Source organism: Hippocampus bargibanti, linkage group LG19, assembly GCF_051943395.1.
Source record: "Hippocampus bargibanti isolate YZ-2025 linkage group LG19, ASM5194339v1, whole genome shotgun sequence".
Taxonomy (NCBI): Eukaryota; Metazoa; Chordata; class Actinopteri; order Syngnathiformes; family Syngnathidae; genus Hippocampus; species Hippocampus bargibanti.
This window is the reverse complement of record NC_142752.1, coordinates 1,862,388-1,887,024: the sequence shown is the minus strand read 5'-3', so window position 1 is coordinate 1,887,024 and position 24,637 is coordinate 1,862,388. Positions and strand designations below refer to the sequence as shown.

At 41.2% G+C, this 24,637-nt stretch overlaps 1 protein-coding gene across 1 annotated transcript in view; it reads right to left on the bottom strand.

Moving 5' to 3' along the window:
• Positions 1-1,347: 1,347 nt before the first annotated feature.
• Positions 1,348-24,637, bottom strand: part of ints9 (integrator complex subunit 9) — a 146,321-nt gene continuing 123,031 nt past the window's right edge. Inside the window, exon 19 of the transcript XR_016118383.1 lies at positions 1,348-1,364. The gene's annotated coding sequence lies outside the window, so the exon portion shown is untranslated. The remainder of the gene's footprint in view (positions 1,365-24,637) is intronic.

Genomic DNA, 24,637 nt, shown 5'->3' with positions numbered 1-24,637 from the left:
ACTTCAACAAACTATTCCCACCCACCCACTTCATCCCAGCGGTGCTAAGAGGGTGTTTCCTGACAAGTGAGGTCATTTTACATCTATGTGTTAAGGTTTTAAGGCCAAAGGCTTTAGCTTGGAAATTTTATTGGCAATTGTATAATGTTTCACGCCGGAGCCTATGAGACTTTGCCTCACGTTTAGCCGTCGGGCTACATTGAGGAAAAGATGATGTATTTTGATAGCGGTGAGAGTTTGAAGCTGTCAAAAAAAAGGATCTGCCTTGAGGGAAGCTCACCTTTTGCATTCTTGACTGGTTACGTAAACTTTACGCCTGCTACACAACAAAAGTGGCACTGTGAGCTCAAGCGGGTAGTAATTAACTCAATTGCTGCAATTATGCTTATGACAGTTTGTTTTTTTTTACTTGTATAGCAAAGTTGCTATTTGTTATGCATCACCTTTACCACTGGGACAAAAAAAGTAATTTGGTCAAGTGATTTTAAAGCCTGCCCGAGTTGCTGAAATGTTGACAATTTGAACCTCATCCAGTATGGGAAATTTTATTAAAAACTGAACCGGATCGTTTCAAGGGCGGTGTCACTTGTGGCATCGTCAACACCCGCACTTTTTATTATGGTGCGAATGTTATACACAGGAGAAAACAAACCTTATAATTTGAATGACAGACGTTAAATGTCACATTATGGCATTTAAGAATGAAACGCACTGCGTTAGTGTTTTTCTATAAGAAAAACAAATTCTTGAGAAAACATTTACATATACAAATATACATATACACACACATTTTGGTTAAAAACTAATCTATTTTCGGTTTACAGGTAACATCCAACTTACGACCAGTTCAACTTACGACCACGACCTCCACAACACTATTTTAAAAATTTTAATTCTACACCCGGCCTGCAACATGCTAGCAGGCCGGCGCTAGCAGGCCGGCAACGCGTACGACAAGTCTCTAGTCAACATTTTGAATGTATTTCGACTTACGACCATTTTGACTTACAACCGTTTGGTCGGAACGGAACTCGGTCGTAAGTCGGATGTTACCTGTATAAGGCGCACCGGAGTATAAGGCGCACCCCTAATAAATTATGTATTTTCAAATGTTTTCCATATATAAGGTGCACTTGACTATAAGGCGCACCTTCAATGAAGGTTTCATAATACAAAATCGAAATACAGTAAAGTCTCGTTATATCGATATTCAAGGGAGTCCGAAAAAATATCGATATAACCGGGACTATCGATATATCCGACCCTGTTTGCATGTAATTTTCTCCGTGCGTGCATAGAAATAGTATCGATATAACCGGGACTATCGATATATCCGATATCGATATAACGAGACTTTACTGTAGCTAAAAGTTTTCCACTTATAAGGCACACCACTTTATAAGGCTCTATAGTAGTTATTTTTATGTTGTCTTTTCATCCTCTTTCGCGCCCTACTCGTACGATGCTCTCATAAGATTATCGACCAGTTAGTTTGACACGTCGGAAAGGCTTTACAAAAAATATGTGAGCGTCAAAAGTGATTTATAAAAATCTTCCATGTTGCCAGATCGGACATCATTTATAGCAAGTCTTTTCGCGTGCTGAAGTAATAATACATGAGTGAAATAGAGGCCAGTAATGTGTCAAACCTCTGATCTCTGCAGCCATTTTTTTATCCTCCATTTCACCCTAAACCGTTCACACCTCCGCTCATGCTTTTTTTTTAAGCTGACCTTCTTTGCAATCACCTCCGAGTCCCAACTCACAGCTAGCCATATCACGGATAGCAAATAAGTGCTGAGACGGGTCAAAGCTGCTCGATGGGGGAGGGTCTCAGGCTGCACACGGAGCAATACAAGAAAAGCAGCATCATTACGGACCATTAGGGTCAGTCACCCGCCGTTTAGCGCATGCCACCTGCGTGCAGTTTAACGTCATGTGCTGTTTCGACATGACGTACGTGGCGGACACATGCTAACTGTACAACGGCCGGCTAAAAACAACAAGCAAATTAATTTTATATACGAAGAAGAATGTCTCGTTTGACTAGGGGAAACTGTCAGTGGAATAGATGTACAGACGTTGCCCTACTTACAAACATTTGAGTTACAAACAACGGTACATATCAGCATTTTTGTAGTAAAATATGTAGTATTCTCTCCAGTTGTACATGTACATATATTTATAGAGCATATATATTATTAAATGATTATTTTTCAGTACAAACCAATACATGATACTTATACAACCGTTAAACATACTTTATAAGTCTTACACAAACATTCCATACAAAATATAGCACTGAAGCAACTTCCGAATAAATTCACCTGACGAACGACCGTTCGGAATGTATTTCATTTGTATGTTGGGGAGCGTTTGTGTTCAAATGTATCAATATATAACTATATAGCTACCTAAATAGCTAGCTAGATACTCGTATAAGCCTTAAACATACATTCCATACAAAATATAGCACTGCAGCAACTTACAAACTAATTCACCTTACGAACGACCGTTCGGAACGTATTTTCTTCATAAGTTGGGGAGCGTGTGTATTCAAATTTATCTATCTATATAGTGAGCTAGCTACCTAAATAGCTCGCTAGATAGTTTGATATTTCATCTGTGATGTATGTCATGCATATTAGCATATTTGACAATAAAGCTGACTTTGACTTGATATAAAGATAGAAATGGGTGGATAGATGGATAGCCGGATAGATAGATATCAGAAAGCCTTTAAGAGTAAACGTAATGGGGAGATTTGGATATCCTCCTAGATATCCACCTGGCTCAAGGAAAAGGACGGATTTGCTCCGCAGAGTTCATAGCGTGACCTCAAGAGGTTACGACATGGAAGGTGTTTTTTTCCGGGATAGCCTTGAGCGACATCAGAAAATGTTGACAAAGTAGGGTGGCGACCTCTCGCCCCGCCATGATACTTCCGCTCTCTTTCACCACTCCATATCCATTTGTAACCTCGAGAAGAATTTTTTTTTTAACCTGAGTTTGTTTTGACAATCGGTATGAATGGGGCAATTACCATATACAGTGATACCTCGGTTTACGAACCCCTTGGCTTACGAACTTTTCGGTTTACAAACGTTAAAATTAATGAAAATTTTACCTTGCCATACGAACTATTTTTCGGGATACACACGGAGCTGCCACAATGAGTGATGTGTAGTTCGCGAACGAGCCCGTTCTCCTAACAACAAAATGGCAGCCGACTGTTTTTGTCCACTATTCCCCAATCCCAGTCTTCGGTTAAAGCCACGTGATTAGTCAAGAATGCAGCAGTGAGGGGCGGTGGTTTAAACATTAAAGAGACAGGCAGACGACAGTGAGATTTTCAACTTTCAAAGGCAGAGTGTAAACTGCAAGGTTAAAATATCCCACCAATCAGGCTCCACAAACAACCCACACAAGCCATCTGTACACTTGATGCAAAAAGAACTACATACAATTAAAATACGACTACATACAAAAATACAAAAAAAAGAACGACATACAATTATCACAGAGAAAGCACCTACAAGGCATCATTCCTCAGGATGGTGGAAGAAGAAGTTTAAGTTCCTCATCAAGTGTTTAGCTGAGGAAACGGGCCACTCCATTCCATCAAGCCATCAACGACCATCACAAAGGTAAATAAAACTACTTTATTATACAGTACAGTTTATTTCTTTAATTATAATACCAAAGCACATTTATTATGCATAAAATAAGGTATATTTTGTGTAGTTTTAAGGCTTAGAAATTTAAAAAGTAGAAAATTATGTTTATGGGGACCTGGGAACGGATTATTCTCATTTTAATGGTTTCATATGGGAAATAATTTTTTGGGATACACACTTTTCGCCTTACACACTCTTTCTGGGAACCATTTAAGTTCATAAGCCAATGTATCACTGAACATGAATTCTGTCGCTCGCCAATCCACTGCAAATTTCCTTTACGAGCTGTGACCTGACAGTTGCTAGCATATTTGCGACCATTCCAGGGAGGAATAAGCACGCAAAAGCATTAAACAGAGGGACCAGGTGTCCCATTGTACGCCGGAGTGCACATCATTGTTCGTACCACCTTATGAGAGACACTGCCACGCATTTCGAATGCCTCTACCTTTTCTTTTCTTTCTTAAAGCCCAAACACCGCAGGACAGACACTTCTCTCCAAGTCCAGCTTGGCTTTTATCCAATGGCTGCAAGGAAAGCAGCGTCGGCTGTCACCATGTGGCTGCTTTATGTCAATCAAAAGTATGCGCCCGCGGGTCAAGAGCGGGTTAACCTGTCAGTGCTTTTGCTTCGCTGCGTTTTCAATGGCCAGTTGGGAAATTCCAAGTCACTTCAAGGTAGGCTCGATTTGGATGAAATGTAATGAAAATAGCCATATAGGAACGGTAGCGTAGGGGGGTTTTAACAAGAGACGCGGGAACCGTGTATCACCAACTTGAACGAGCGACGTCCGCAGATTCTCCGGAACATAAAACCACGGAGGCGTTCAATTCATTTTAACATCTTCCTGCATTAATGCTAACGATACGGTGAAATCTTTAATGGCATGCGCTAATGCGCGGAGCTGGTGAAGTCACGACCGAAGATGTAATAGCCTCCCATTTATTAATTACCGTTATTTTAGTGTGATCGCAATGTAGCGCAAATGTTATTTTACTTCCCACGACGACGTGGCATGATGCCAAAAACAGTCTTATTTTCATCGAGCTATTAAAAATGATAAATATGATTCCGGAATTATGTGCACAAACCTATAAAATGTGTAAAAAAACGACAATATGGATTCAATATTGTGTACGCAGTAGCTCACTGAAACATCACAATTAGCATCAGAGCATTTAGCATTTCTGTAGTCTCCATTACAGTGATACCTCGGTTTACGAACGCTTGAGCTAACAAACTTTTCGCCTTACGAACATTAAATTCGCAAGAATATAATCTTGGCAAATTTTCGGGAATCACACAGAGTGCAACAATGGCTGGCGGACTAGTTTTCGGTGGAAGAACACCAAACCACACGGCCGAACAGCGACACCGAGGCTGCCGGACTACTTTTTCACATCCCCTTTCTCTGAGTGCATATGTGGCATACGTGGTTTGCTATCGAGTGGATACTTTTGCTTTCATGGGACCAAAAAAGACCCCACCACAGGCTAGTGTTCAGCCAAAGAGGACACAAAACAAAATTACGGTCGAGCAGAAGAAGTAGATCATCGAGGTTTGCGTATGTGTGATTTAGCGTCCTAGTACCAGTATGCTAAATCGACCATTGCTACGCGTGGCTAAGGGTGTTTCTGTGTTCTCTAAGCAACGGTTTCAGGCAATAGAAGAGGTTGAAAAACTTCTGTTGATTTGGATTAACGAAATGCAGCTAGCAGGGGACAGTGTGTGAGGGTATTATCGCTGAGAAAGCACGGAAACTTCACTCAGATATCATCAAGAGGCAATTACATCAACGAGCATCACAAAGGGAAATAAAACGACTTCATTATACAGGACAGTTTATTTCTTTAATTACAATACAATAGCACGTTTATTATACATAAAATAAGGGATATATTTGTGTAGTTTTAATGATTATTTAGTAGAAAATTATGTTTTATGGGGACCGGGGAACGGATTATTCTCATTTCTAATGGTTTCCAAAGGGAAATTAATGTTTGGAAGACACACTTTTCACCTCACTCACACTTTCTGGGAAGCAATTAAGTTTGTAAGCTTTGTATCACTGTATTATTTGTCTCCAGAGTGTACTACAGTTTAATACCATAGTGGTACTGCGGTGTAAAGGTCTGTCAGTTCTTATTTCAGTCAAGTACTTTCATTCGGTGGAACTTATCGAACAATTTAAAAAGCGTCGTAAAAAAAAAATCTCCGTATGAGGAGTCGTCATGGTTTATCGCGTTTCACTCCTACTGTGCGGAACTTATTTCTTATCAATAAGTATCTCGTCAACGGCACAAAATGTCCATTTGTGATACAACTACCCGTACATAAAAGAGGAATAACTTGTCAGTAGGCCAGCAATTTGTCAAAGTGTCCTAGCTTAAAAATCAGAAGCGCAAACATCTCAACGTGTCTCTCGGGGCCCCCGAGTTATAAAATAGAATATCTGAAAATGCCGCCGGATCAATTTTGGTTACACGTGGCTCTGCGTTCATCCTTTCTACGTGGTGCTTGCCTTTGTCGGGGCTCAAAAGCTTTCCGAGTAGTCGAGTCGCTAAGAATCCAGAAGCCAGAACAGGCAAAAAGTGAGCGGAAGGTATCAACTTAAAGGACAACCGAGATCTTTTTTTTTTGTTTCCTAACTGACATCAGAAAAACGTTATATAGCATCGAAAATACCCAAAACGTATATTTTTAGCCAAATGCAAAACACCAATAAAAATGAGTTAAAGTGTCCCAAGACTGTCACAAAATGTGCTCGAAACTGGGGATTTTCAGAAAGTCCCGCCCCATTATTCGTGATGTCACACCAGGATACTCCTTCACAAACTGCCTTGCTCCAGAATCAAAACAATGGCTTAAGAGAGTTCAGATTCAAAGAATATGCTTTCTTGGTACTCATCCAGTTATGAATACGATTCAAATTGTTCTGAAGAGGAAAGCATAAATGTTTGCAATCGATGAAAGAAGTCCTTCCGTATCAATTCGAGCCGTCTGGACTCCAATGTAGCATCCCAGAAAATGCACAAGATGGCGCCCAAGCTCCGTTGGAAATGGGCTGATTCGTCCGCTGGGAATTTGTGTCAACTAGTATCAAATAGTAGTCTTGGTGCAACACACAACGATTCACCATCGCGTTATTTATGTGTCTTCCTTCTAATTTCGCCATAAACACGGATCAACATGACGTTTTCAGACCAAACAAAGTACCCAAAATGCATTGTGTGTCGTTTTCTCGGTCAGGGGCGTTCCTGACGTGACATCACGTCAGGAACAAGACTTCCTGAATATTCAGGGCGAGTCTTAAAAGGTAAAATATAGCTATATGAAGTGGAATCTTTGTAAAATTCGCTCAGTAGAAGTCATTTGAAGTGATTTTACAAATTATGGACGCAAGTTGTCCGGTGGTGTAGGTTGTCCTTTAAGCGCCAGTCACCTGACTGTTCAAAATTCCATCTTCATTTTTGTGGACATTTTCAACCGAGACACTTCGGAGTGGATTCTCATAAAAATGTCATCGGCGGCGACGGCGAGTGAGCCCGACCGAGTCACTCATCAGCCGACGTGCAGATACTCGTTTTGGTTTCACACACACACCGAAAAAAAATGTTTTGAATGTTTCAAGTGCCAAGAGGATAACATTTCACTCATGTGCAAGCCCAAACTGTGCACCAAAATGAGTGACTGCAACGACAAAGTAGACGAGTGAACCACACACGGCGCTCTGTATCACACAGAGGGTCACAGCTCTCATATTTGGGTTGGATTATGTTTTGTTGCGGAGTAGCGAAGCAGTTGTATGTATGTGAAACTGCCGCTGTTTGGAATTGAAGAGGATTTACAGTATATGGAACAGAAGATTGGAAGACAGTCTCTTTTGGTCAACAGATGCTACAGCTTCGTGTTTGTTTTCAACATTTAGCTTGTAGCAGACGTGCGCATTTCACCATGACGTCGCTGATCCACTGGTGAAAAAGACATTTTGACATTTCTAGAACTGCTCCATACAACCAAGAGGTGCAGAAAGTGCTTAAGATTGAATGACTGTGTATTTGTGTTGTCATATTATTATTTTTCTTCTTTTGACTTCAAGTGACCTTAAGAGTTTTGAAAGGCACTTACAAATGAAATGTATTATTATTATTATTATTATGATTATTATTATAAATTTAAGAGCCTGGGCCATATAGAATCCATTGGCGAAACTAAGTTTGTGTTCAGTCAGTCATCACAATAACATGAGAACTCCGCAAATGTTCTTTTTATGAGTCATTTTTGTGGCCTAGTTGTCTTCTCTTGCGATCATTTGAGACAAAGCAGCCCGTATAATACGCGATGATAGATGCCACTTGTGATGCGAAATTATTTCTCTACAGTTGAATGCAGTAACTTTATCCAATCCCACCGCCCTGGCGTGCCAATTGAACAATCCCCATTATGCCCAATTAAGAAAAATAAGACACGTCCGCCACCGTGTTCGTTCCGGGCGAAACCGGCGTCTTAATGTCCTTAACTGCCGCATTCTTCTTCTTCTTCTCGGTAATGAGATGTTTTCAAACATTCGCCAGATGCGTCTTGGGTCCTGGCGTAGGTGGGAGGAACTCATTCGCCCATGGACCAATGGGAAGCGTTGGTGAATGCCGAGAGGCCGCCATGGAGGTTGCGCGGCACATGAGGGGGGAATAAAAATAACAAGCTCTTTTCATGTTGTTTTGCGTCATCCCATTGCCGCCTTTTCTGGGTCATGTTTTCACCCCGTTTCCAAGATGTGACCCTTGAAAAATAATGAGCTTATATCTACTCTTGAACGTAATAAAGCAGGTGGGCTTGAAAATGCAGAGTAGAGAGAGCGCTTTTGGAGGATACAGTGATACCTTGGCTTACGAACTTAATTGGTTCGCAGACAGAGTGTGCAAGGCGAAAAGTGTGCATCCCAAAAATTAATTTCCCATAGGAAACCATTAAAATGAGAATAATCCGTTCCCAGGTCCCCATAATTTTCTACTTTGTAATTTTCTAAGCCTTAAAACTACACAAAATATACCTTATTTTATGTATAATAAATGCACTATGGTATTATAATTAAATAAATAAACTGTACGGTATAATAAAGCAATTTTATTTACCTTACCTGATGGTTGTTGATGGCTTGATGGAATGGACTGGCCAGTTTCATCAGTATTAAACACTTGAGGAACGTAGCCTTCTTCTTCCACCATCTTGAGGAATGAGTCCTTGTATGCTTTGGCAGCTTTATCGTCAGAACTGGGTGCCTAACCATGACGAATGACACTATGAATCCCTGTACGACACTTAAAAGTTCCCAAACCATCCGTGGCTAACCTTGAAATCATCAATGAATGACGAACGTCTAGGTCACTCATTGTGATGCTCCGTCTGTATCCCGAAAAATAGTTTGTATGCCAAGGTAAAATGTTCATAAATTTAACGTCAGTAAACCAAAAACTTCGTAATCCAAGGGGTTCGTAAACCGACGTATCACTGTACTTTCAAAATAAAATACATTTAAATCAGTTGTTTTTTTTTGCGATATGCTCGATTTCCTGTTTCCGAAAGCGCATTTCGAACACGTCTTCCATCTCTCGCGAGTGATAAAAGAGCAAGTTCTCCTACTTAATAAGTGACTAATCCTCGTGCCCTTTCGCTCTGTCAGTTCAAACGGATGACCCGGCAAACCCGGGAAATTCATCAAGGTGCGATTTGCTTTGCTACTTCGCCACAAAAAAATGGTCCAATATCCAAATCCAAACAGGGTGAGTTCAAGGTAAACCAGAAGATCGGTTTCTGGTATCCGAATTTAGCAGAGGTCGGCAACGACAATTTACCGTGTTGGGCAGCGGATAAAAATGATGATTCGCCAACGCGTTAGCGTGCGAAAAATCGTCAATACCGCTTGTTGTGGGTCCGTGAAAACTGTCATACATACATATACTCACACACATACACAAATTTGTTAACAAATAATCATAAGTGGTTTAGCTGTGTATTTGACAGTAGCGGGCCATCAGGGCCTGCAAGGCCTTCTCTGCTGGCCCCCAAAAAAATTTAATCACAGACTGACCACTGTCATTCCTGAATTTATTCGGGAATTGAAAAACGTCACGTCGAGCGTCATTCCCGAATTTGCTCCGATTTTGTTTTCTCTGACGGATAGGTGCCGATAAAGAACCGGTCAGACCTCTGGCAATGTTTTTTCCTTCCACAAGGGGGAAGCATTTGCCTTTTATCCATGTTAGCGCTTTGTTAAAGCTTCAACTTTTGCTAAAGCGCGATATCAATCAATATGTATGTATTGTATTTATTACAGCTGCCCCCATTTCAAGCTCAGGTAACTCCAGCCCCATATAACTTAGGAATTAACTTTTTTCCTCATAAAAGAAGGTATTCTAAGGTTTCTTACGCTGAATTGAATGTTTATGTCATCCTAAAACTCGATATTCTGTGGGTCCTGCAATTTGAGCGAAAATGACAACAACCCTGGCACAGGAGTGGACATATTTTTGCACATCAAATGAGTTAATTACTGTAATTTTTTGACAGTTGTGACAGGAATGGGATGCAAAACAGATGTGGGCTGTTTTTTTGCGAATGCTCCAGCTTCAGATGTTGTTAAAGCGCTATATAAACCAATGTGTATGTCTTGTATTTTGTACAGCCACCCCCATTTCAAGCTCAGATAACTCCAGACCTATGTAACTTAGGAATTAACTAAATTTTTCTCATACAAGAAGATATTCTAAGGTTTCTTACGCTAAATTGAATGCTTATTTAGTCCTAAAACTCAATATTTTATGAGTCCTGAAATTCAAGTGACAATGACAAAAAACCCTGGCACTGGAGTGGACGCATTTTTGCACATCGTCTGGCACTAAATGACTTAAAAAGGCCGCCTAAGTGGGTCTTGATTGTCGCAAAGATCGAGTTACATATTTTTTTTCAATCCATTGAGTGACCTCTCACATACCTACCACCCCCCTTTCTCTCCCCACCTTACTCTTAAATCACTTGCCGCGATATGAATCTCATTCTCGGCTGTTTACGCTATGTCAGACGGTGCCACCAGCCTTTTACACCTGTCTCGTCACGTCTTCGGCACGAAACGGTGATACGTTTATTCCAAGAGTAACAGTGGGGCCTTTGTATGTGACGGATGAATGGGTGCGGGGGGGGATTAATGCACAGACATTGACACAAATATAAAAAAGTGCAAAGCCGAAGAGATTGCAAAGGGCCACACAAATGCAGAAACACGTGCACGCACATACACATTTATGCGTAGTGAGCTCTCAATCCATCAGAGGGGTGGATTATGGAGCCGGCAAGCGGGCCGAATGTGTTTCAACGCAGAAGGGAACATTCCATTGCTGGAAGGAGTGATAAATGAGGGACAAATGAGGAGGAGAAGCTCTTAGCGCTTTAGACTCAACATTCTCGTAGGCGAAGAAGGGGGCAGGGGGGCACATTGGCGGCGTCACCTGGGCGTCATGTTTCCGTGACTTGAAACATTTCGGCGTTCTGGCTAAAAAAATATATATAATAAGTGTCTCAATCGCAAGAATCGTGAGAATAACACAAGCAGAAATGTATTTAAATGGCTTGGAATGATTCAAATAGGATACATTAAAAAATATGATAATCTGTGGAAATGTCGCCGCTTGGAGTTGAAGCGGATTTACATGGTCCAATAGATATGAGACAATGTCCTTTTGTCAATGGATGCTACATGCTTCGCATTTGCTTTCAACATTTAGCTTGTAGCAAATGTGCACATTTCACCAATAATAATAATAATAATAATAATAATAATAATAATAATAATAGCTTTCATTTATAAGCGTCTTTCAAAACTCTTAAGGTCACTTTACAGTGACAGGATAAGTCAGATAGCTAGCGAGATAAATATATATTATTATTATTATTATTATTATTATTATTATTATTAAGAGAATGCGAAATAGCTAGCTATACAGCTAATAGATAGCTATCTAGTCAGCTCTATAGCTAATACATGACACCACAAAGATAGTTCACGATTATGAATCCAAAATATGGGAAACTTGTCACTGTTGATCACTTTCTGTTTTGTTTTTTTCTTTTTCTTCCACCACATGTATTTATATGTTGAATCTTTAGGGCTTATTTAGTAGAAAATTTTATTTTATGGGGACCTGGGAACGGATTGGTCTCATTTTAATGGTCTCCTATGGGAAATTAATGTTTGGAATACACACTTTTCACCTTACACACACTTTCTGGGAACTAATGAAATTCGTAAGCCAGGTATCACTGTAATTTTTTGTTGTTGTTTTGACTTCAAGATGGCGCCGCGAGAGTGGCTGCCTTTACAGCAGCTCCTGTATTTTGTTTTTCTACTTTTTCCTTTCCTTTCCTCTTACTGTCATCACTTTGCTGCTTTGAAATGTAAATGTCTCCACTGCGAGACTAATAAAGGCTAATCCATTACAAATTTATGGCACTTATTACTTGGTTGGTCCAGATTTTTGGAGACAAAAAAAATCTCATGAGATTTTGTTTCAAACTGATGAAAAGAGAAGAAAAAAAAATGACAAAAGGCAAATAATAAATCTTGATCATCTCGCGTTGGCACCCGAATACGAGCTCGGGAGCTTTCATCAAGGCCCCGCTGCCATGAAGCGAATTCAAGTTTACTGACCCATTCATCAGTTTAAGGGAATAATCCAACATTTTGCAAAAGAATTGCACATTCACGTCATATTTCCTTTTCATCTGGCACCTTTGCGGGATAAATTATGAATCGGGCTACATTTTTTTAATTATTATTTTTCGGGGCCCGTCGAGCCTCCGGGGAATCATGCAAGCACGGACTTGACATACATCCTGGTATTGAAGGCCAAACACAACACGGCGAATACAGCCTAAAGCAAGCAGTTTCATCACAGGGGTTGATGTTGACACGGACGACGATTAGCATCATGTCAAACTCAATCGCGTCTGCGTGTTTTGGGTATTTTAGATGCTATCAAACGTTTTTCTGATGTCATTTAGGAAACCAAAAAAATGGTGTCGGTTGTCCTTCAAACAGTCACTTACTGCCGCATAATCTTTTTTTTTTGTCTCGCTCTGTGTGACACACACACACACACTTAAACAACTATCCATTAAATCATACACTTATCCACCGCTGTCCCACGCACTTATATTCACATCCACACAAAGACGATCGGCTCGGTATGCTCAACCCGATTCATTCCTCATCGTCCCCATTCAACATCGGAATATTGGACTAATGGGTCTCATTGCACGCCCACCGCCACTGCAGGAATTAACGGGTGGAGTGGAATAAAGTATGATGACGATGTGTGTGTGTGTGTGTGAGGAGAGACGGAAAAATAAGCACTGCACGTGAGTGAAAGAGAAGAAGAGATAAAACGAATGTGCTGAGAACTCCATAACAAGGCCGGATGATGAGGAGAAAAAAAAAAAAGGTGGGAGAAGCTAAAAGTGTATCTCGTCGTTACAGAGCGCCGGTTAGTTGTCAGCACAACGTAAAGTACAATCAAAACATCATCCGCTTGCCTTTTGTTTGGGCTCAAAAGTATAAGTACGGCGGAACGGAATGAAAGCAGGTGAGCGGAACTTTGAAAACGAACGGTCTCGACAATTGCCAGTAAACAAAAAAAGACTTTTTGGGAATGGACGTGAATGTTATAAAGCGGCAATGTTTTTTCACAGTGGAGCAGATTTGTGGGTGGTATATTAAAAAACAAAGTTGAAAAAAAGCATGATGAACAATGTGCGTATTTTACAAAGATTCACAGCGCACATAGCCATATTTTACGTTTTAAGACTCGCGTTGAATATTCAGGAAGTCTTGTTTTGGAGTTGATGACGATCCCCTACGTGACGTCATGTCTGGAACGCCCCTGCCCGAGAAAGCGATACACAATGCATTTTGGGTACTTTGTTTGGTCTGAAAACGAAATTAAAATTAAATTAGAACTTTAAAATGTATAAGGAGACAGTGAAGGGATGCCAGAGCAGGAGTTACAGTATATGCTCCCTCTTACGAGTACCTGTCAAGAGGTGAGCAGCAGCATTCTGGACCAGCTGGAGACGCTTCATGGAGGATTGGCTGACTCCAAAGTAAAGGGCATTCATTTGTTTATTAACTTCATGACAGTGTACTTGAAATCAAAGTCAGTCCCCACCCGCGTGCAATACGAATATACTTTACAAAACTAATTTTTTTAACAATTCTTTGTCCTTTGACTCAGTATGAGATTTCATTTTTAGATTGACTGACAGCCACCATTGTTATATTTGTACAGAATGCGGCGATCTTCCTCCCTAACTTCCTCCCCATTGTTTCGGGATCTAAACAAACAAACATGGCAGCCCAACGCCATTTTGAAAAGGTTTACATTAGACTGTATGCATACTCGGAAAATTAAATAAAATAAAACCGGCAGCATTCCGTGCGACGCACAAAGAAAGCAAAAAAAATAATCATTCTTTTCAGAAAAAAAAAGGATATGAATGTATTCCCAAGGCAGTCTGCATATACTATATTCTTGATAGAGCGCAGTAAGCGAGATGCGACCTAATCGCATAATGATATTAATGAGCCTCCATTCATCATGCAGACTCATCACTTAAGTTGATGAATACCGGCAATTTAAAGAAGACTCGCCAGTGGAACACGCTGTGCAGCCCAACCAACCTTTGAATCTATTATATCCAGCGTCTACGCCCCAAAAAAATGAAATAATGGATGTCTGGCTGGTTAGCTATATGGCTAGCTAGCTAGCTAGCTATTTCACTGGGTGGCTGGCTATCTAGCTGGCTATCTATTGGCTAGCTATTAGCTGGCTAGCTTGCTTTCTTACTATCTGGCTCGCTATCTAGCTGGCTATCTACTGTATTTTATTTGTTGTATTCTATTTCTGATTGTATTTTATTTATTATAGTACCTATGCTTGTCTGTGACTGTAAAGTGTCTTTGAGAGCTTTGAAAGGCGCTGAAAATGAAATGTATTATTATTATCTACTCGATAGCTATTAGCTGGATGGCAAGCTTTCTGACTATCTGGCTAGCTATCAAGCTGGCTATCTAGCTAGCTATCTATTAGCTCACTATTAGCTATTCTGGGTTGAGGGAACGCTGGCGCATGTGGTTGCCGCTGCTCACCCACAGAAAAATTCATCCTGTGACTGTAAAATGACATTGAGAGTTTTGAAAGGCGCTTATAAATGAAATGTATTATTATTATTATTATTATTATTATTATTATAATTATTATGCTAATGCGGAAAATTTACTAGAGTTAGCAAAAAAGAAAGACTTTAAATTAATTTCCACACAATTGCAAACCATTAATTTGTGATCAAGGGATTGTAAATTGTTTAAAAAAAAAATCGTGCAGATCTAATTATTCCGAAGCATTAAACAGGCATAACGATTCAACGATTATGCATATTTCTACGATGGGAAATTACCATGTGCGTATATGCAAAATGAGACAGAAGGGGAAAAAAAATGCTATTTCGTTTGGCCCGAAGCAATCAAGTCAAGCGTACCAGCATAAGCGAGTCGTGCTTGTCAGTTTGCGCTAGGATTTAAGTCAACACTTTGCATTGTTGTAATTTCTGTAATGTCGGAAAATCTTTACTAAATCGAAAGCTTCTTAAAGGACAACCGACACCATTTTTTGTTTCCTAACTGACATCAGAAAAACGTTTTATAGCATCTGAAATACCTAAAACACGCAGGCTGATATTTTTAGTCAAATGAAGAACACCGATAAAAATGAGTTAAAGTGTCCAAAAACGACTTCAAAATGGCCAGTTTCAGAAGGCCCCGCCCCCTTGTTTGTGACATCACGCCAATATGTCTTGCCTTGCTCGAGAATCAAAACAATGGCTTAAGATTCGGAGAAGTTGCTTTCTTGTTACTCATCCAGTTATGAATATGATTCAAATAGTTCTGAAGAGGAAAGCATAAATGTTTGCAATCGATTAAAGAAGTCCTTCCATGTCATTTTGAGGCATCTGGACAGCAATGTACCGTCCGAGAAAATGCACAATATGGCGCCCAAGCTCCGTTGGAAATGGGCTGTTTTGTCTGCTGTTTTGTCTGCTGGGAATTTGTGTCAGCTAGTATCAAATAGTAGTCTTGGTGCAACACACAACGATTCACCATCGCATTATTTATGTTTTCCTTCTAATTTTGTTTTCAGACCAAACAAAGTACCCAAAATGCATTGTGTGTTGCTTTCTCGGTCAGGGGCGTTCCTGACGTGTCGTCACATCAGGCATCGTCACCAACTCCAAAACAAGACTTCCTGAATATTCAGTGTGAGTCTTAAAACGTAAAATATAGCTATACTCTGTGGAATCTTTGTAAAATACGCTAACTCCGGAGGCCTTGGTTTTCCTTTAAAGCGCCTCTATACAACCCAACTCAACAACTGAATAGTCTATTTCAAGCCATCACTGCGCTTCCGGAATGATGTATCCCCCCCAGATGTACTATAAAGCATCCTGACCCCCCACCCCTCAGCCACATCTTTGCCTAAACAGATGTTGTTCAACACTTGCGGACCAAGAAAAAACACTTTGTAATGATGACTACAGACAGCTCACGCATGTAATATGAAGTCACTTGGTTGATAAATGGCGACGGTACGAGCAAAGGGGGGATTTGCGGGTGCCTAAACGGGGTGTCCATCTGTCCATATTCTCACATAAAGATTCTATTAGCACAGTCAACCGGAGAGTAAAATGACCAAGACGGTTAAAAAAGTGCTTTCACGCTCAGTTCTGAAACTATTACATCCACGTGCAAGGTTTGTATGAATCATACTCCACCTTCACTGCTAAAATACATTTATATTATTTATGATTTTGTGGTCTGTCAGACGATACAGTTGCAGTTATCTCAGATACGGGCCTGATGATATAATACGATCTCGACAGTCGAGCTCCGGAGTGAAAGATTGATAGCACGTCCGTGTACAAACGCGCCGTTTGATGTATCGAGGTCTACCGTGAGGAATTAGACGTCGCCGCGGACAGATAGATAATCAACTAACGGTGACGAGTCATTCGCCGTGTCGTTCATTCAAGTTCACCCCCTGTAGGATGATGAATCCGGTCGAGGTCAAACGCGAATCGCTAACGACCGGGCAAGGCAAAACGAATGGATTTTGAAGCAAATGGGACTGACTCACCGCTTGTTGTTGTCGATAAAGAAAGAATCGTTGCCCACTGCGAGGTCCAATAATGTCTTTGCGGTGGAGGTGATTGGTGGCGCCGATTTGGGTTCCCGTCGCGGCATTCCAAAGTGCGCATCGTCATCGCTTGGAGTTCATGTGGACGTGGGTACCTGAAGTCAAAGTCAGGTTTATTGTCAAATATGCTAATATGCATGACATACAGCACAGATGAAATGATTGTACTCTCGGACCAACGTGCAAGTCACTTATAATGTGGCTAAAAAATGAGACAGTTGGCCACGAGAGTTAGTTGCCCAGTTGCCCACTAAGAGCTTCTACTCCTCGTTTGTCCTTCATTTATCACTCCTTCCAGCAATGGAATGATCCCTTCTCCGTTGCCGGCTGGTTCCATAATCTCCTGTCCCACATAAAATCCGCTTCAATTCCAAACCGCAACAGTTGTTGTTTGTTTGTTTGTTTTTCCCGAAAATGTTCACCCCTGCTCATAAAATGTGTGATGTGCCAAATCGTCAACAACAAATCACAAAAACCAAAACAGCACTTTATATTCGAAAATAAGACGGAAGGTAGCAGACAGTTTTGGGCCACGGCGGCAATTCTCCGGCTATAAACAATGAATATGTGGAGTCAGAATCCGGTCTTCTCTTTAATAACCGAGCAGAGATACAATGCCTCGCCACCGCTTTCCTCCTCATCTAATATTCGGACTGAGGTTGTACGACATTCCTCCGGGCATGTGGCTGACATTTGGAAGTAGACTCCTATAGATAGAGTAATAATGTCAGAGGGGCCGTGGGAGCCGTTTTGCCTGGAAAAGCCATTCTAACAACAGATGGGTATTATCTAACAGTGCCGAATGATTTCATCTGCAGAGGTAAGAAAAGGGAGAGACGGAAATAACCTCAAACTTGATTGATTTCTCATCAAACCTTTTTATTGCAAAATACTCTGCATACATTAATAACAAAAACTCTTTGGCAAACACCTCAACTGGTCGAAAAAAGAAAAATCTTTCAAGAGTCAGCAAGAAGTCATATCTTTCAAACCTTTTGAAATCATGTCCATTTAGGTATAGATAGGTAGGTAGGTAGTTAGATAGTGAGGTAGGTAGGTAAGTTGGTAGGTAGGTAGGCAGATCGAGGTAGGTAGGTAGGTAGATAGGTAGGTAGGTAGATATGCAGATCGATAGGTAGGTAGATCGACAGGTATATAGGTAGTCAGATCGATAGGAAGGTAGGTAGATAGATAGGTAGGTAGATTGAGAGGTAGGTAGACAGATTGATAGGAAGGTACGTAGGTTGATCGATCGGTAAGTAGGTAGATAGATCGATAGGCAGGCAGTTCAATAGGTAGGTAGGTAAGTAGATTGATAGGCAGGTATGTAGATTGATAGGCAGGTAGGTAGATCAATAGGTAGATAGGTAGGTAGGTAGGTAGATCGATCGATCGGAAGTTGGGAAAGTAGATCGATCGATAGATGGACAGACAGACACAGAGTGCCCAGAGAAACTCTGAGTTCTAACTCTGGATAGTATTACGACCCATTTTATTTTGAAAGAGTGACACCGACCATAAAGCAGTGTAAACAAGGCCATATTTCCACAAAGGTTATTTCTGACGGAGATTTACGGTGGTGCGCTGTTGCCGCCGAGACGACAGAAACACTTGAGATTTATTTTTGTTGCAAAACGACATTTTTTTCGGAACCGATCGAAGCATCACACATTAGCAGGAATGAAGGTGTAAGGGGATTAAAGGGGGGGAGGGTGCCCTGTGTCTTTGCAGGTCTACGCGAATGCTCCCGTGAATACACCGCACGCGTCGGCTAACGTGCAACTGAAAAAAATGTGCATATGTTGCTGCCAGCGCCGGTTGACGGATGGGGTTGGAAATATCATTTATTGACACGTCTACTTATCGCGGGTGCCATCGGTCAAAAATCCGCTTGCCCTTCTGCGGCGACACAAATTGACGAATCACACACGTAGCGCTACACACACCTGTTCACGTGCTTTTGATACCTTTTTGCTCCCAATGGCCGTGACCTTCAACCATTCACTCGCTTCCTTTTAAGCTTAAATGAATACATGTACAATGTTTCAAAAGGACACTTCCCCAAATGCAGTCTGGAGAGAATATAAAATGTCAGGAAAAGCGTGGCGGTGAAGAAGGTTATCGTTCTTCTCGTGGCCTATCTTTTAAAACGAATGCCTATTTAAATATTAATGAAATAAAATAAATGTCTCTTGAATGATTACACTCAAAACTAAAATAATCTTTGGCGGCCATTTAACCCAATCGACAGTGTTTTATCAAATGCCATTCAGAACTATAGTGTAGTGTGCTTATTTTTTTTTGAAAATGTGAATAGAACAGTTATCATCCATGGCTGAATTTTTCTATATTTTTACATGCTGAAAATTCTGCAATTTGTCACATTTAATGACAAGAAAGTAGATGTTATAGCATATGCAATAGTAATAAGTTTACATTCTTTCTGATGATGTTTTAATTTTTTTTACGGCACTTTGAAAAGCTCCCTCAAGTGCCATCACGCGGTCGATTGCTGTGCGAGAGTGACATGCTGGTTGGCTGGCTGGCCAAAATTGTCATGCGCGTTGCGGTGCCAAGCGTAGAATTAAAATGTTTAAAATAGGGTCTGGAGGTCGGGGTCGTAAGTACTGGTGGTCGTAAGTCAAGCCAGTCCTAAGTCGGATGTTACCTGTATTTGTAATATACATTTGTAATATACAGTATATATATAATTTAGATTTATAATTTTATATTTATAATAGATGTTACATATATTTTTTATAATATTTGAGCGACAATGTCAAAGCGGAATTTATTCGATGTCGATTAAAAAACAAAGGGTGTTCTTGAGTCAGTGCTTTAATACCCCCGTTTTTTCGTTTTTTTTCCCCCCCTTTGAAAGCCGGCGTTAAACCCTGAATTAACCTTGACAGGTCGACTTTCTTTTAGCCCAATAAAGCTCCAATAAAAAAGTAGAGCAAAGTAAAATCGGAAGTTCTTCTTTAACTATAAACAGCTTCTTTTCTGTTGTACACATTTTGGAGTAAGATTTAAAGTGACATCAAATTACTGTGATACCTCAGTTTACAAACCCCTTGGCTTACGAACTTTTCGGTTTACAAACGTTAAATTAATGAAACTTTTACCTTGGCATACAAACTATTTTTTGGGATACTCACGGAGATGCCACAATGAGTGATGTGTCGTTCGCGAACGAGCCCGTTCTCCTAACAAGAAAATGGCAGCCGGCTTGTTTTGGTCCTCTATTCCCCGCCCCCAGTCTTCGATTAAAGCCACATGATTGGTCAAGATCGCAGCAGTGAGAGAAGATGGTTTAAACATTAAAGAGACAAAGAGACAGAAAGATAAAATGGATAGAAAACAGTGAAATTTGGACTCGTTTCAACTTTGATATTTCAAAAGCAGAATGTAGACTACAAGATTAAAATTCCCATCAATCAGGCTCCACAAATAACCCGCGCACTAGCCATCAGTTCAATTTGAAATGAAAAGACAAGCAAGGGAAGCAGCTATTAATGCTGTTTCTTTCATCTGTTGCAATATCACAACTTCCAAGATGTACAACCCAGAGCTCATTGAGACACTTTATGCAAAAAGCTATCCATTCCATCAAGCCATCAACGACAATCACAAAGGTAAATAAAATGACTTTATTATATAGTACAGTTTATTTCTTTAATTATAATACCATATGACATTTATTATACATAAAATAAGGTATATTTTGTGTAGTTTTAAGGCTTAGAAAATTAGAAAGTAGAAAATTATGTTTTATGGGGACCTGGGAACGGATTATTCTCATTTTAATGGTTTCCTATGGACAATTAATGTTTGGAATACACACTTTTTGTCTTACACACTCTGTTTGGGAATCAATTAAGTTCGTAACCCAAGGAATTATTGTATAAACAAATCGGAAGACTAGATTATGGAAGATTTGCTAACATTGTGTTTAATGGTACAGTACTGCCGGATCTGGCCCGAACCCTGATCTAATCATGATCCGAATGAGATGACTTGTGTACTTTTAACACTAGGGCAAAAGATCAGCAGTGGATTGCCAGCGACTTTATTTTTCCTCCCTTTTATTGTCTTTGGCTTATTGCAGTCCCTCCATCTTTCCTGTCACACAGTCTGGAGGTAGCAAAAGACTTGTTGTCACAGCCACAAACGTACCGAAGCTCCCCGCAGAACAGCGGGGCGTCGCAAGCTCAGTTTATCCTCCATATCGGGTTCATCGCAGAACTTTGGCAGCGCCGCCGATTAAAATATGGCTTGTCATTTTACGACAACAGTCGCCCCTCCCTTATCCTAAAAAGCTTGTCTTCATGATCTGCAAATCATGTGAGTGTGAGTCATACCACGGCAATATTTCTGGGAGGTGGTACAGGGGTGTTGCTGCTTATGCTAGTCCACCCTCCAATCGCACGAAAATAGAGCCAAATAAGTGAACTGTAGCAATGACTACGGAGGAAAGAAGAGAGAACTGTCATGTTACAAGCTGAGGGCCCGTTTGGGCCTGCAGCTCACTTCCTCGCCGCGGTGTCCTCATTAGGGCTCAAAATGAGGATGGTGGCAGGGGGCGACCATGCTGTCTCGGAGCTCTCGAGGGAGTAATGATGTGGGGCCCGTTGCCAAGAGTCCCAGGGGGGTGGTTCGTAAAACGGGGGGGGGGGGGGGGGTGATTCCCTGCTACTTATGCAGAAGCCACAGAGGTCGCAGGCGTGCCTGACTGCACACATACACACACACACAGCACTTTCCTAATACTCAATTTGCCCTTGGAAGGACAAATGGAGAGAAGTAGTAGCAAATAGCATGTAGAATTAGCGCAGGCAGCAGATAGCAGACCCCATCCGATGACAAGTCTAACCCCAACCAAGCTCTGTGACGAATTTTGTGGACCCCAAAAATGCAGGCAGGAAGGAGGAGTAGGGTGTATTTGACAAATTGTATGAAATAAAGTCAGCAAGCACAACATCTCAAACAACAAAGTCATCAAAACGAAGAGGTCCAAAGTATCAAACAAAACCATGGCTAAAATATGACAAGATGAAACAAACCTGACAAGTTGAAACAAACAATGACCCAACACTGAATGGTTGTGTCAGGAGTCCTTTTAACTGCCACTGATTAAAACCCGCTAACGTGCTAGCAGAGGGGGGGAGCAGGGGCGAACGCATGCTAACGTGCTAATAGAAATGTATAAAATACATGTATTATTTGTCATTCGTCATGACTGGGTGTTATAGTTGACAGTATTTTTTCTTGCCATCTAGCTGCTAGCTATCTAACTCACTATTTATTTGCTATCTATTTGTCGACTATCTAGCTGGCTATCTATTATCTTTATAGCTATCTGGTTGGCGAGCTAACTATCTAGCCAGCGCTCCAGTAGCTATATAGCTCGATAGCTGGCTACCTATTAGCTAATATCTGTTTGAATTACTTCCTGGTTGAGCAAATGCTGACTCTGGTGTGGCTGCCGCTGCTCACCCACAGAAAAACTTATCATGTGACTGCAAAGTGACCTTAAGGGTTTTGAAAGGTGCAGCTTCAGTCGGGGCCCGAGACTGCCACCTGTTGGTCACAAACCAAAACATGACAAGCTCACCCTACCACGGCAACGTGCATCCGTCAATCCCTGGCCACAAAATCATTTCCACCTCCGCTTTGAGCTTCGGTTCTTCCTTCCATCCCCTCGGGGTGCCTCGGTCCAGTCTCGGTTCAATGCCGATCTAATCTTTTAACGCCCTTAAATGATCCAGAGGTTGAGTGCACCTCCTGGAAGCCGATGGGACCTGCTGCCCCTCACACCTGCTCAAAGTAGGCTAAGATAAATGCCAACGGCCACTCGGGCATCTGGCCCCGCATGAATATTTAATAGTACGACTCTCATTTCTACCACGCTAAAGGTGTGAAGGTGCCAAAGCCCAAAGACATATCACGGCTTAATATGGATTTGTGCAAAGGGGGAAAGGAAATGGAAGAAACTGGGAGTGAAAATATCGAAATACATGAGTGTCAGTCATCAGAGTACCTTGTACCTTCAAACATGTCCTGTCTATTGTTTACGACACGGACAATACGTAGAGGCAGTTGTGTTCAATGGTCTACAACAGTGGCGGACCGTCAAGGCTAGCAAAGCCTTCTCTGCTGGCCTAAAAATATCGGAATCACGGACTGATGTTAATGATATTTTTCTTATTAAATAAATCAAAATTGTCTTTCAGCTTCCTTTCATTACTTTTCAACTGTTGCGCTGCTTCCGATTACGTGTTTTCGTATTCAGGCATTTAACCGATAACATTTCAGCCATCTTTTGTTACTTGGTTCAGAAATCTATGTGGACGCCTTCAAAATCAGTTCTGCAGGCCCTGTCGCATCAAATGTGTCGATCAAACTGTTGCTTTAACCAATCAGAGTTCGAGTTAGGAACCCAAGGCCTGCTGGAAGGCACGAGCAACGTCAGTTTTTGCAAATTATTATTGGCTAGTCACGAGCCAATCATTGTATCACTAGCCGCTAGTGATAAGCGCATACTGGCCAGAGCTAGCTCACTGTATCTGTAGCGAGCTGCATAACCAAACATTTTGTTTTGTCGATTTAATTGCCATTTTGTCAACCCACAATGGCGGAAGGAGGAGAAGAAATGGATTTGATCGCATATATACTGTTAAAGCCATTTTTAAGAAGGACTTTTCACAAAAAATCATTGAGAAAGGTCATTTCAGTTATTTCCGGGCTAATCAAATCAATTAATCGTCCCACAAATGGACAATCTAGTGGACGTGTTGTAAATCACACCACACTTTTTTCAGTCAGGAATGAATCAGACATAGCACTACTGAAGGCCTTGCTATGAAATCTACGGCCTGCCGCTGGTTTATAAGATCCAAAGATGGAGTTAAAAACATATTTTATCCCCTGCAAATAAACTCGTCCTCCCCAAGGGCCCCTTTTAGTGTCCCCCTTTCTGCCCCGAGCTGGTCTGTGGCCTGTCATGCATCAGCAATATCAGTTCATTCGGCGGTAATGGCGAAGCGCCTCGTAGACAGCTCGGATTGAGATCACTTTGAATTATTTATACTCGATCTCCACAAAAGGGGCCAAGCAGGGCACGGATCCGTCTCGTCAACACAAGCGAGTGTCCAGATTGTCACCGAGCCAGTGTCAACAATCTGAGTCCGACTATGCTCGGCCGCACACATGCAAAATAACCTTCACGAGGACAATAAGGTTGACTCAAATCTAACTGTGGTGAATCGGATGTGAGAGGGCTTATGGCAGCTGTGTTCAAAGTCCGGCCCGGGGGCCAAATGCGGTCTGTGGTCAATTTTTATTCGGCCCGCAACCTCCCATGATAAAATCCACATGTAGAAATCCGCATGTAGAAATCCTGAACAAATTCAGTAATAAAATAAAAATATTCTTCCTCAAAATGTGACTTTCGACAGGAAACATTACACATTTTGGATAACATACTATATATAATCTATGTGTGCATGACGTAATTAGCTTTCGGGGAGGATTCAAAAGAGCGCTCGAGGTTCCTGCAACGTTTCCCGTAGAATCTTTGGCAACACGAGACCGTGTCCCTTTATGTATGCCAGCGTGAAGGTGTCATGACTCAGCGTCCTCCCCGTGTAAGTCTTTCTATTG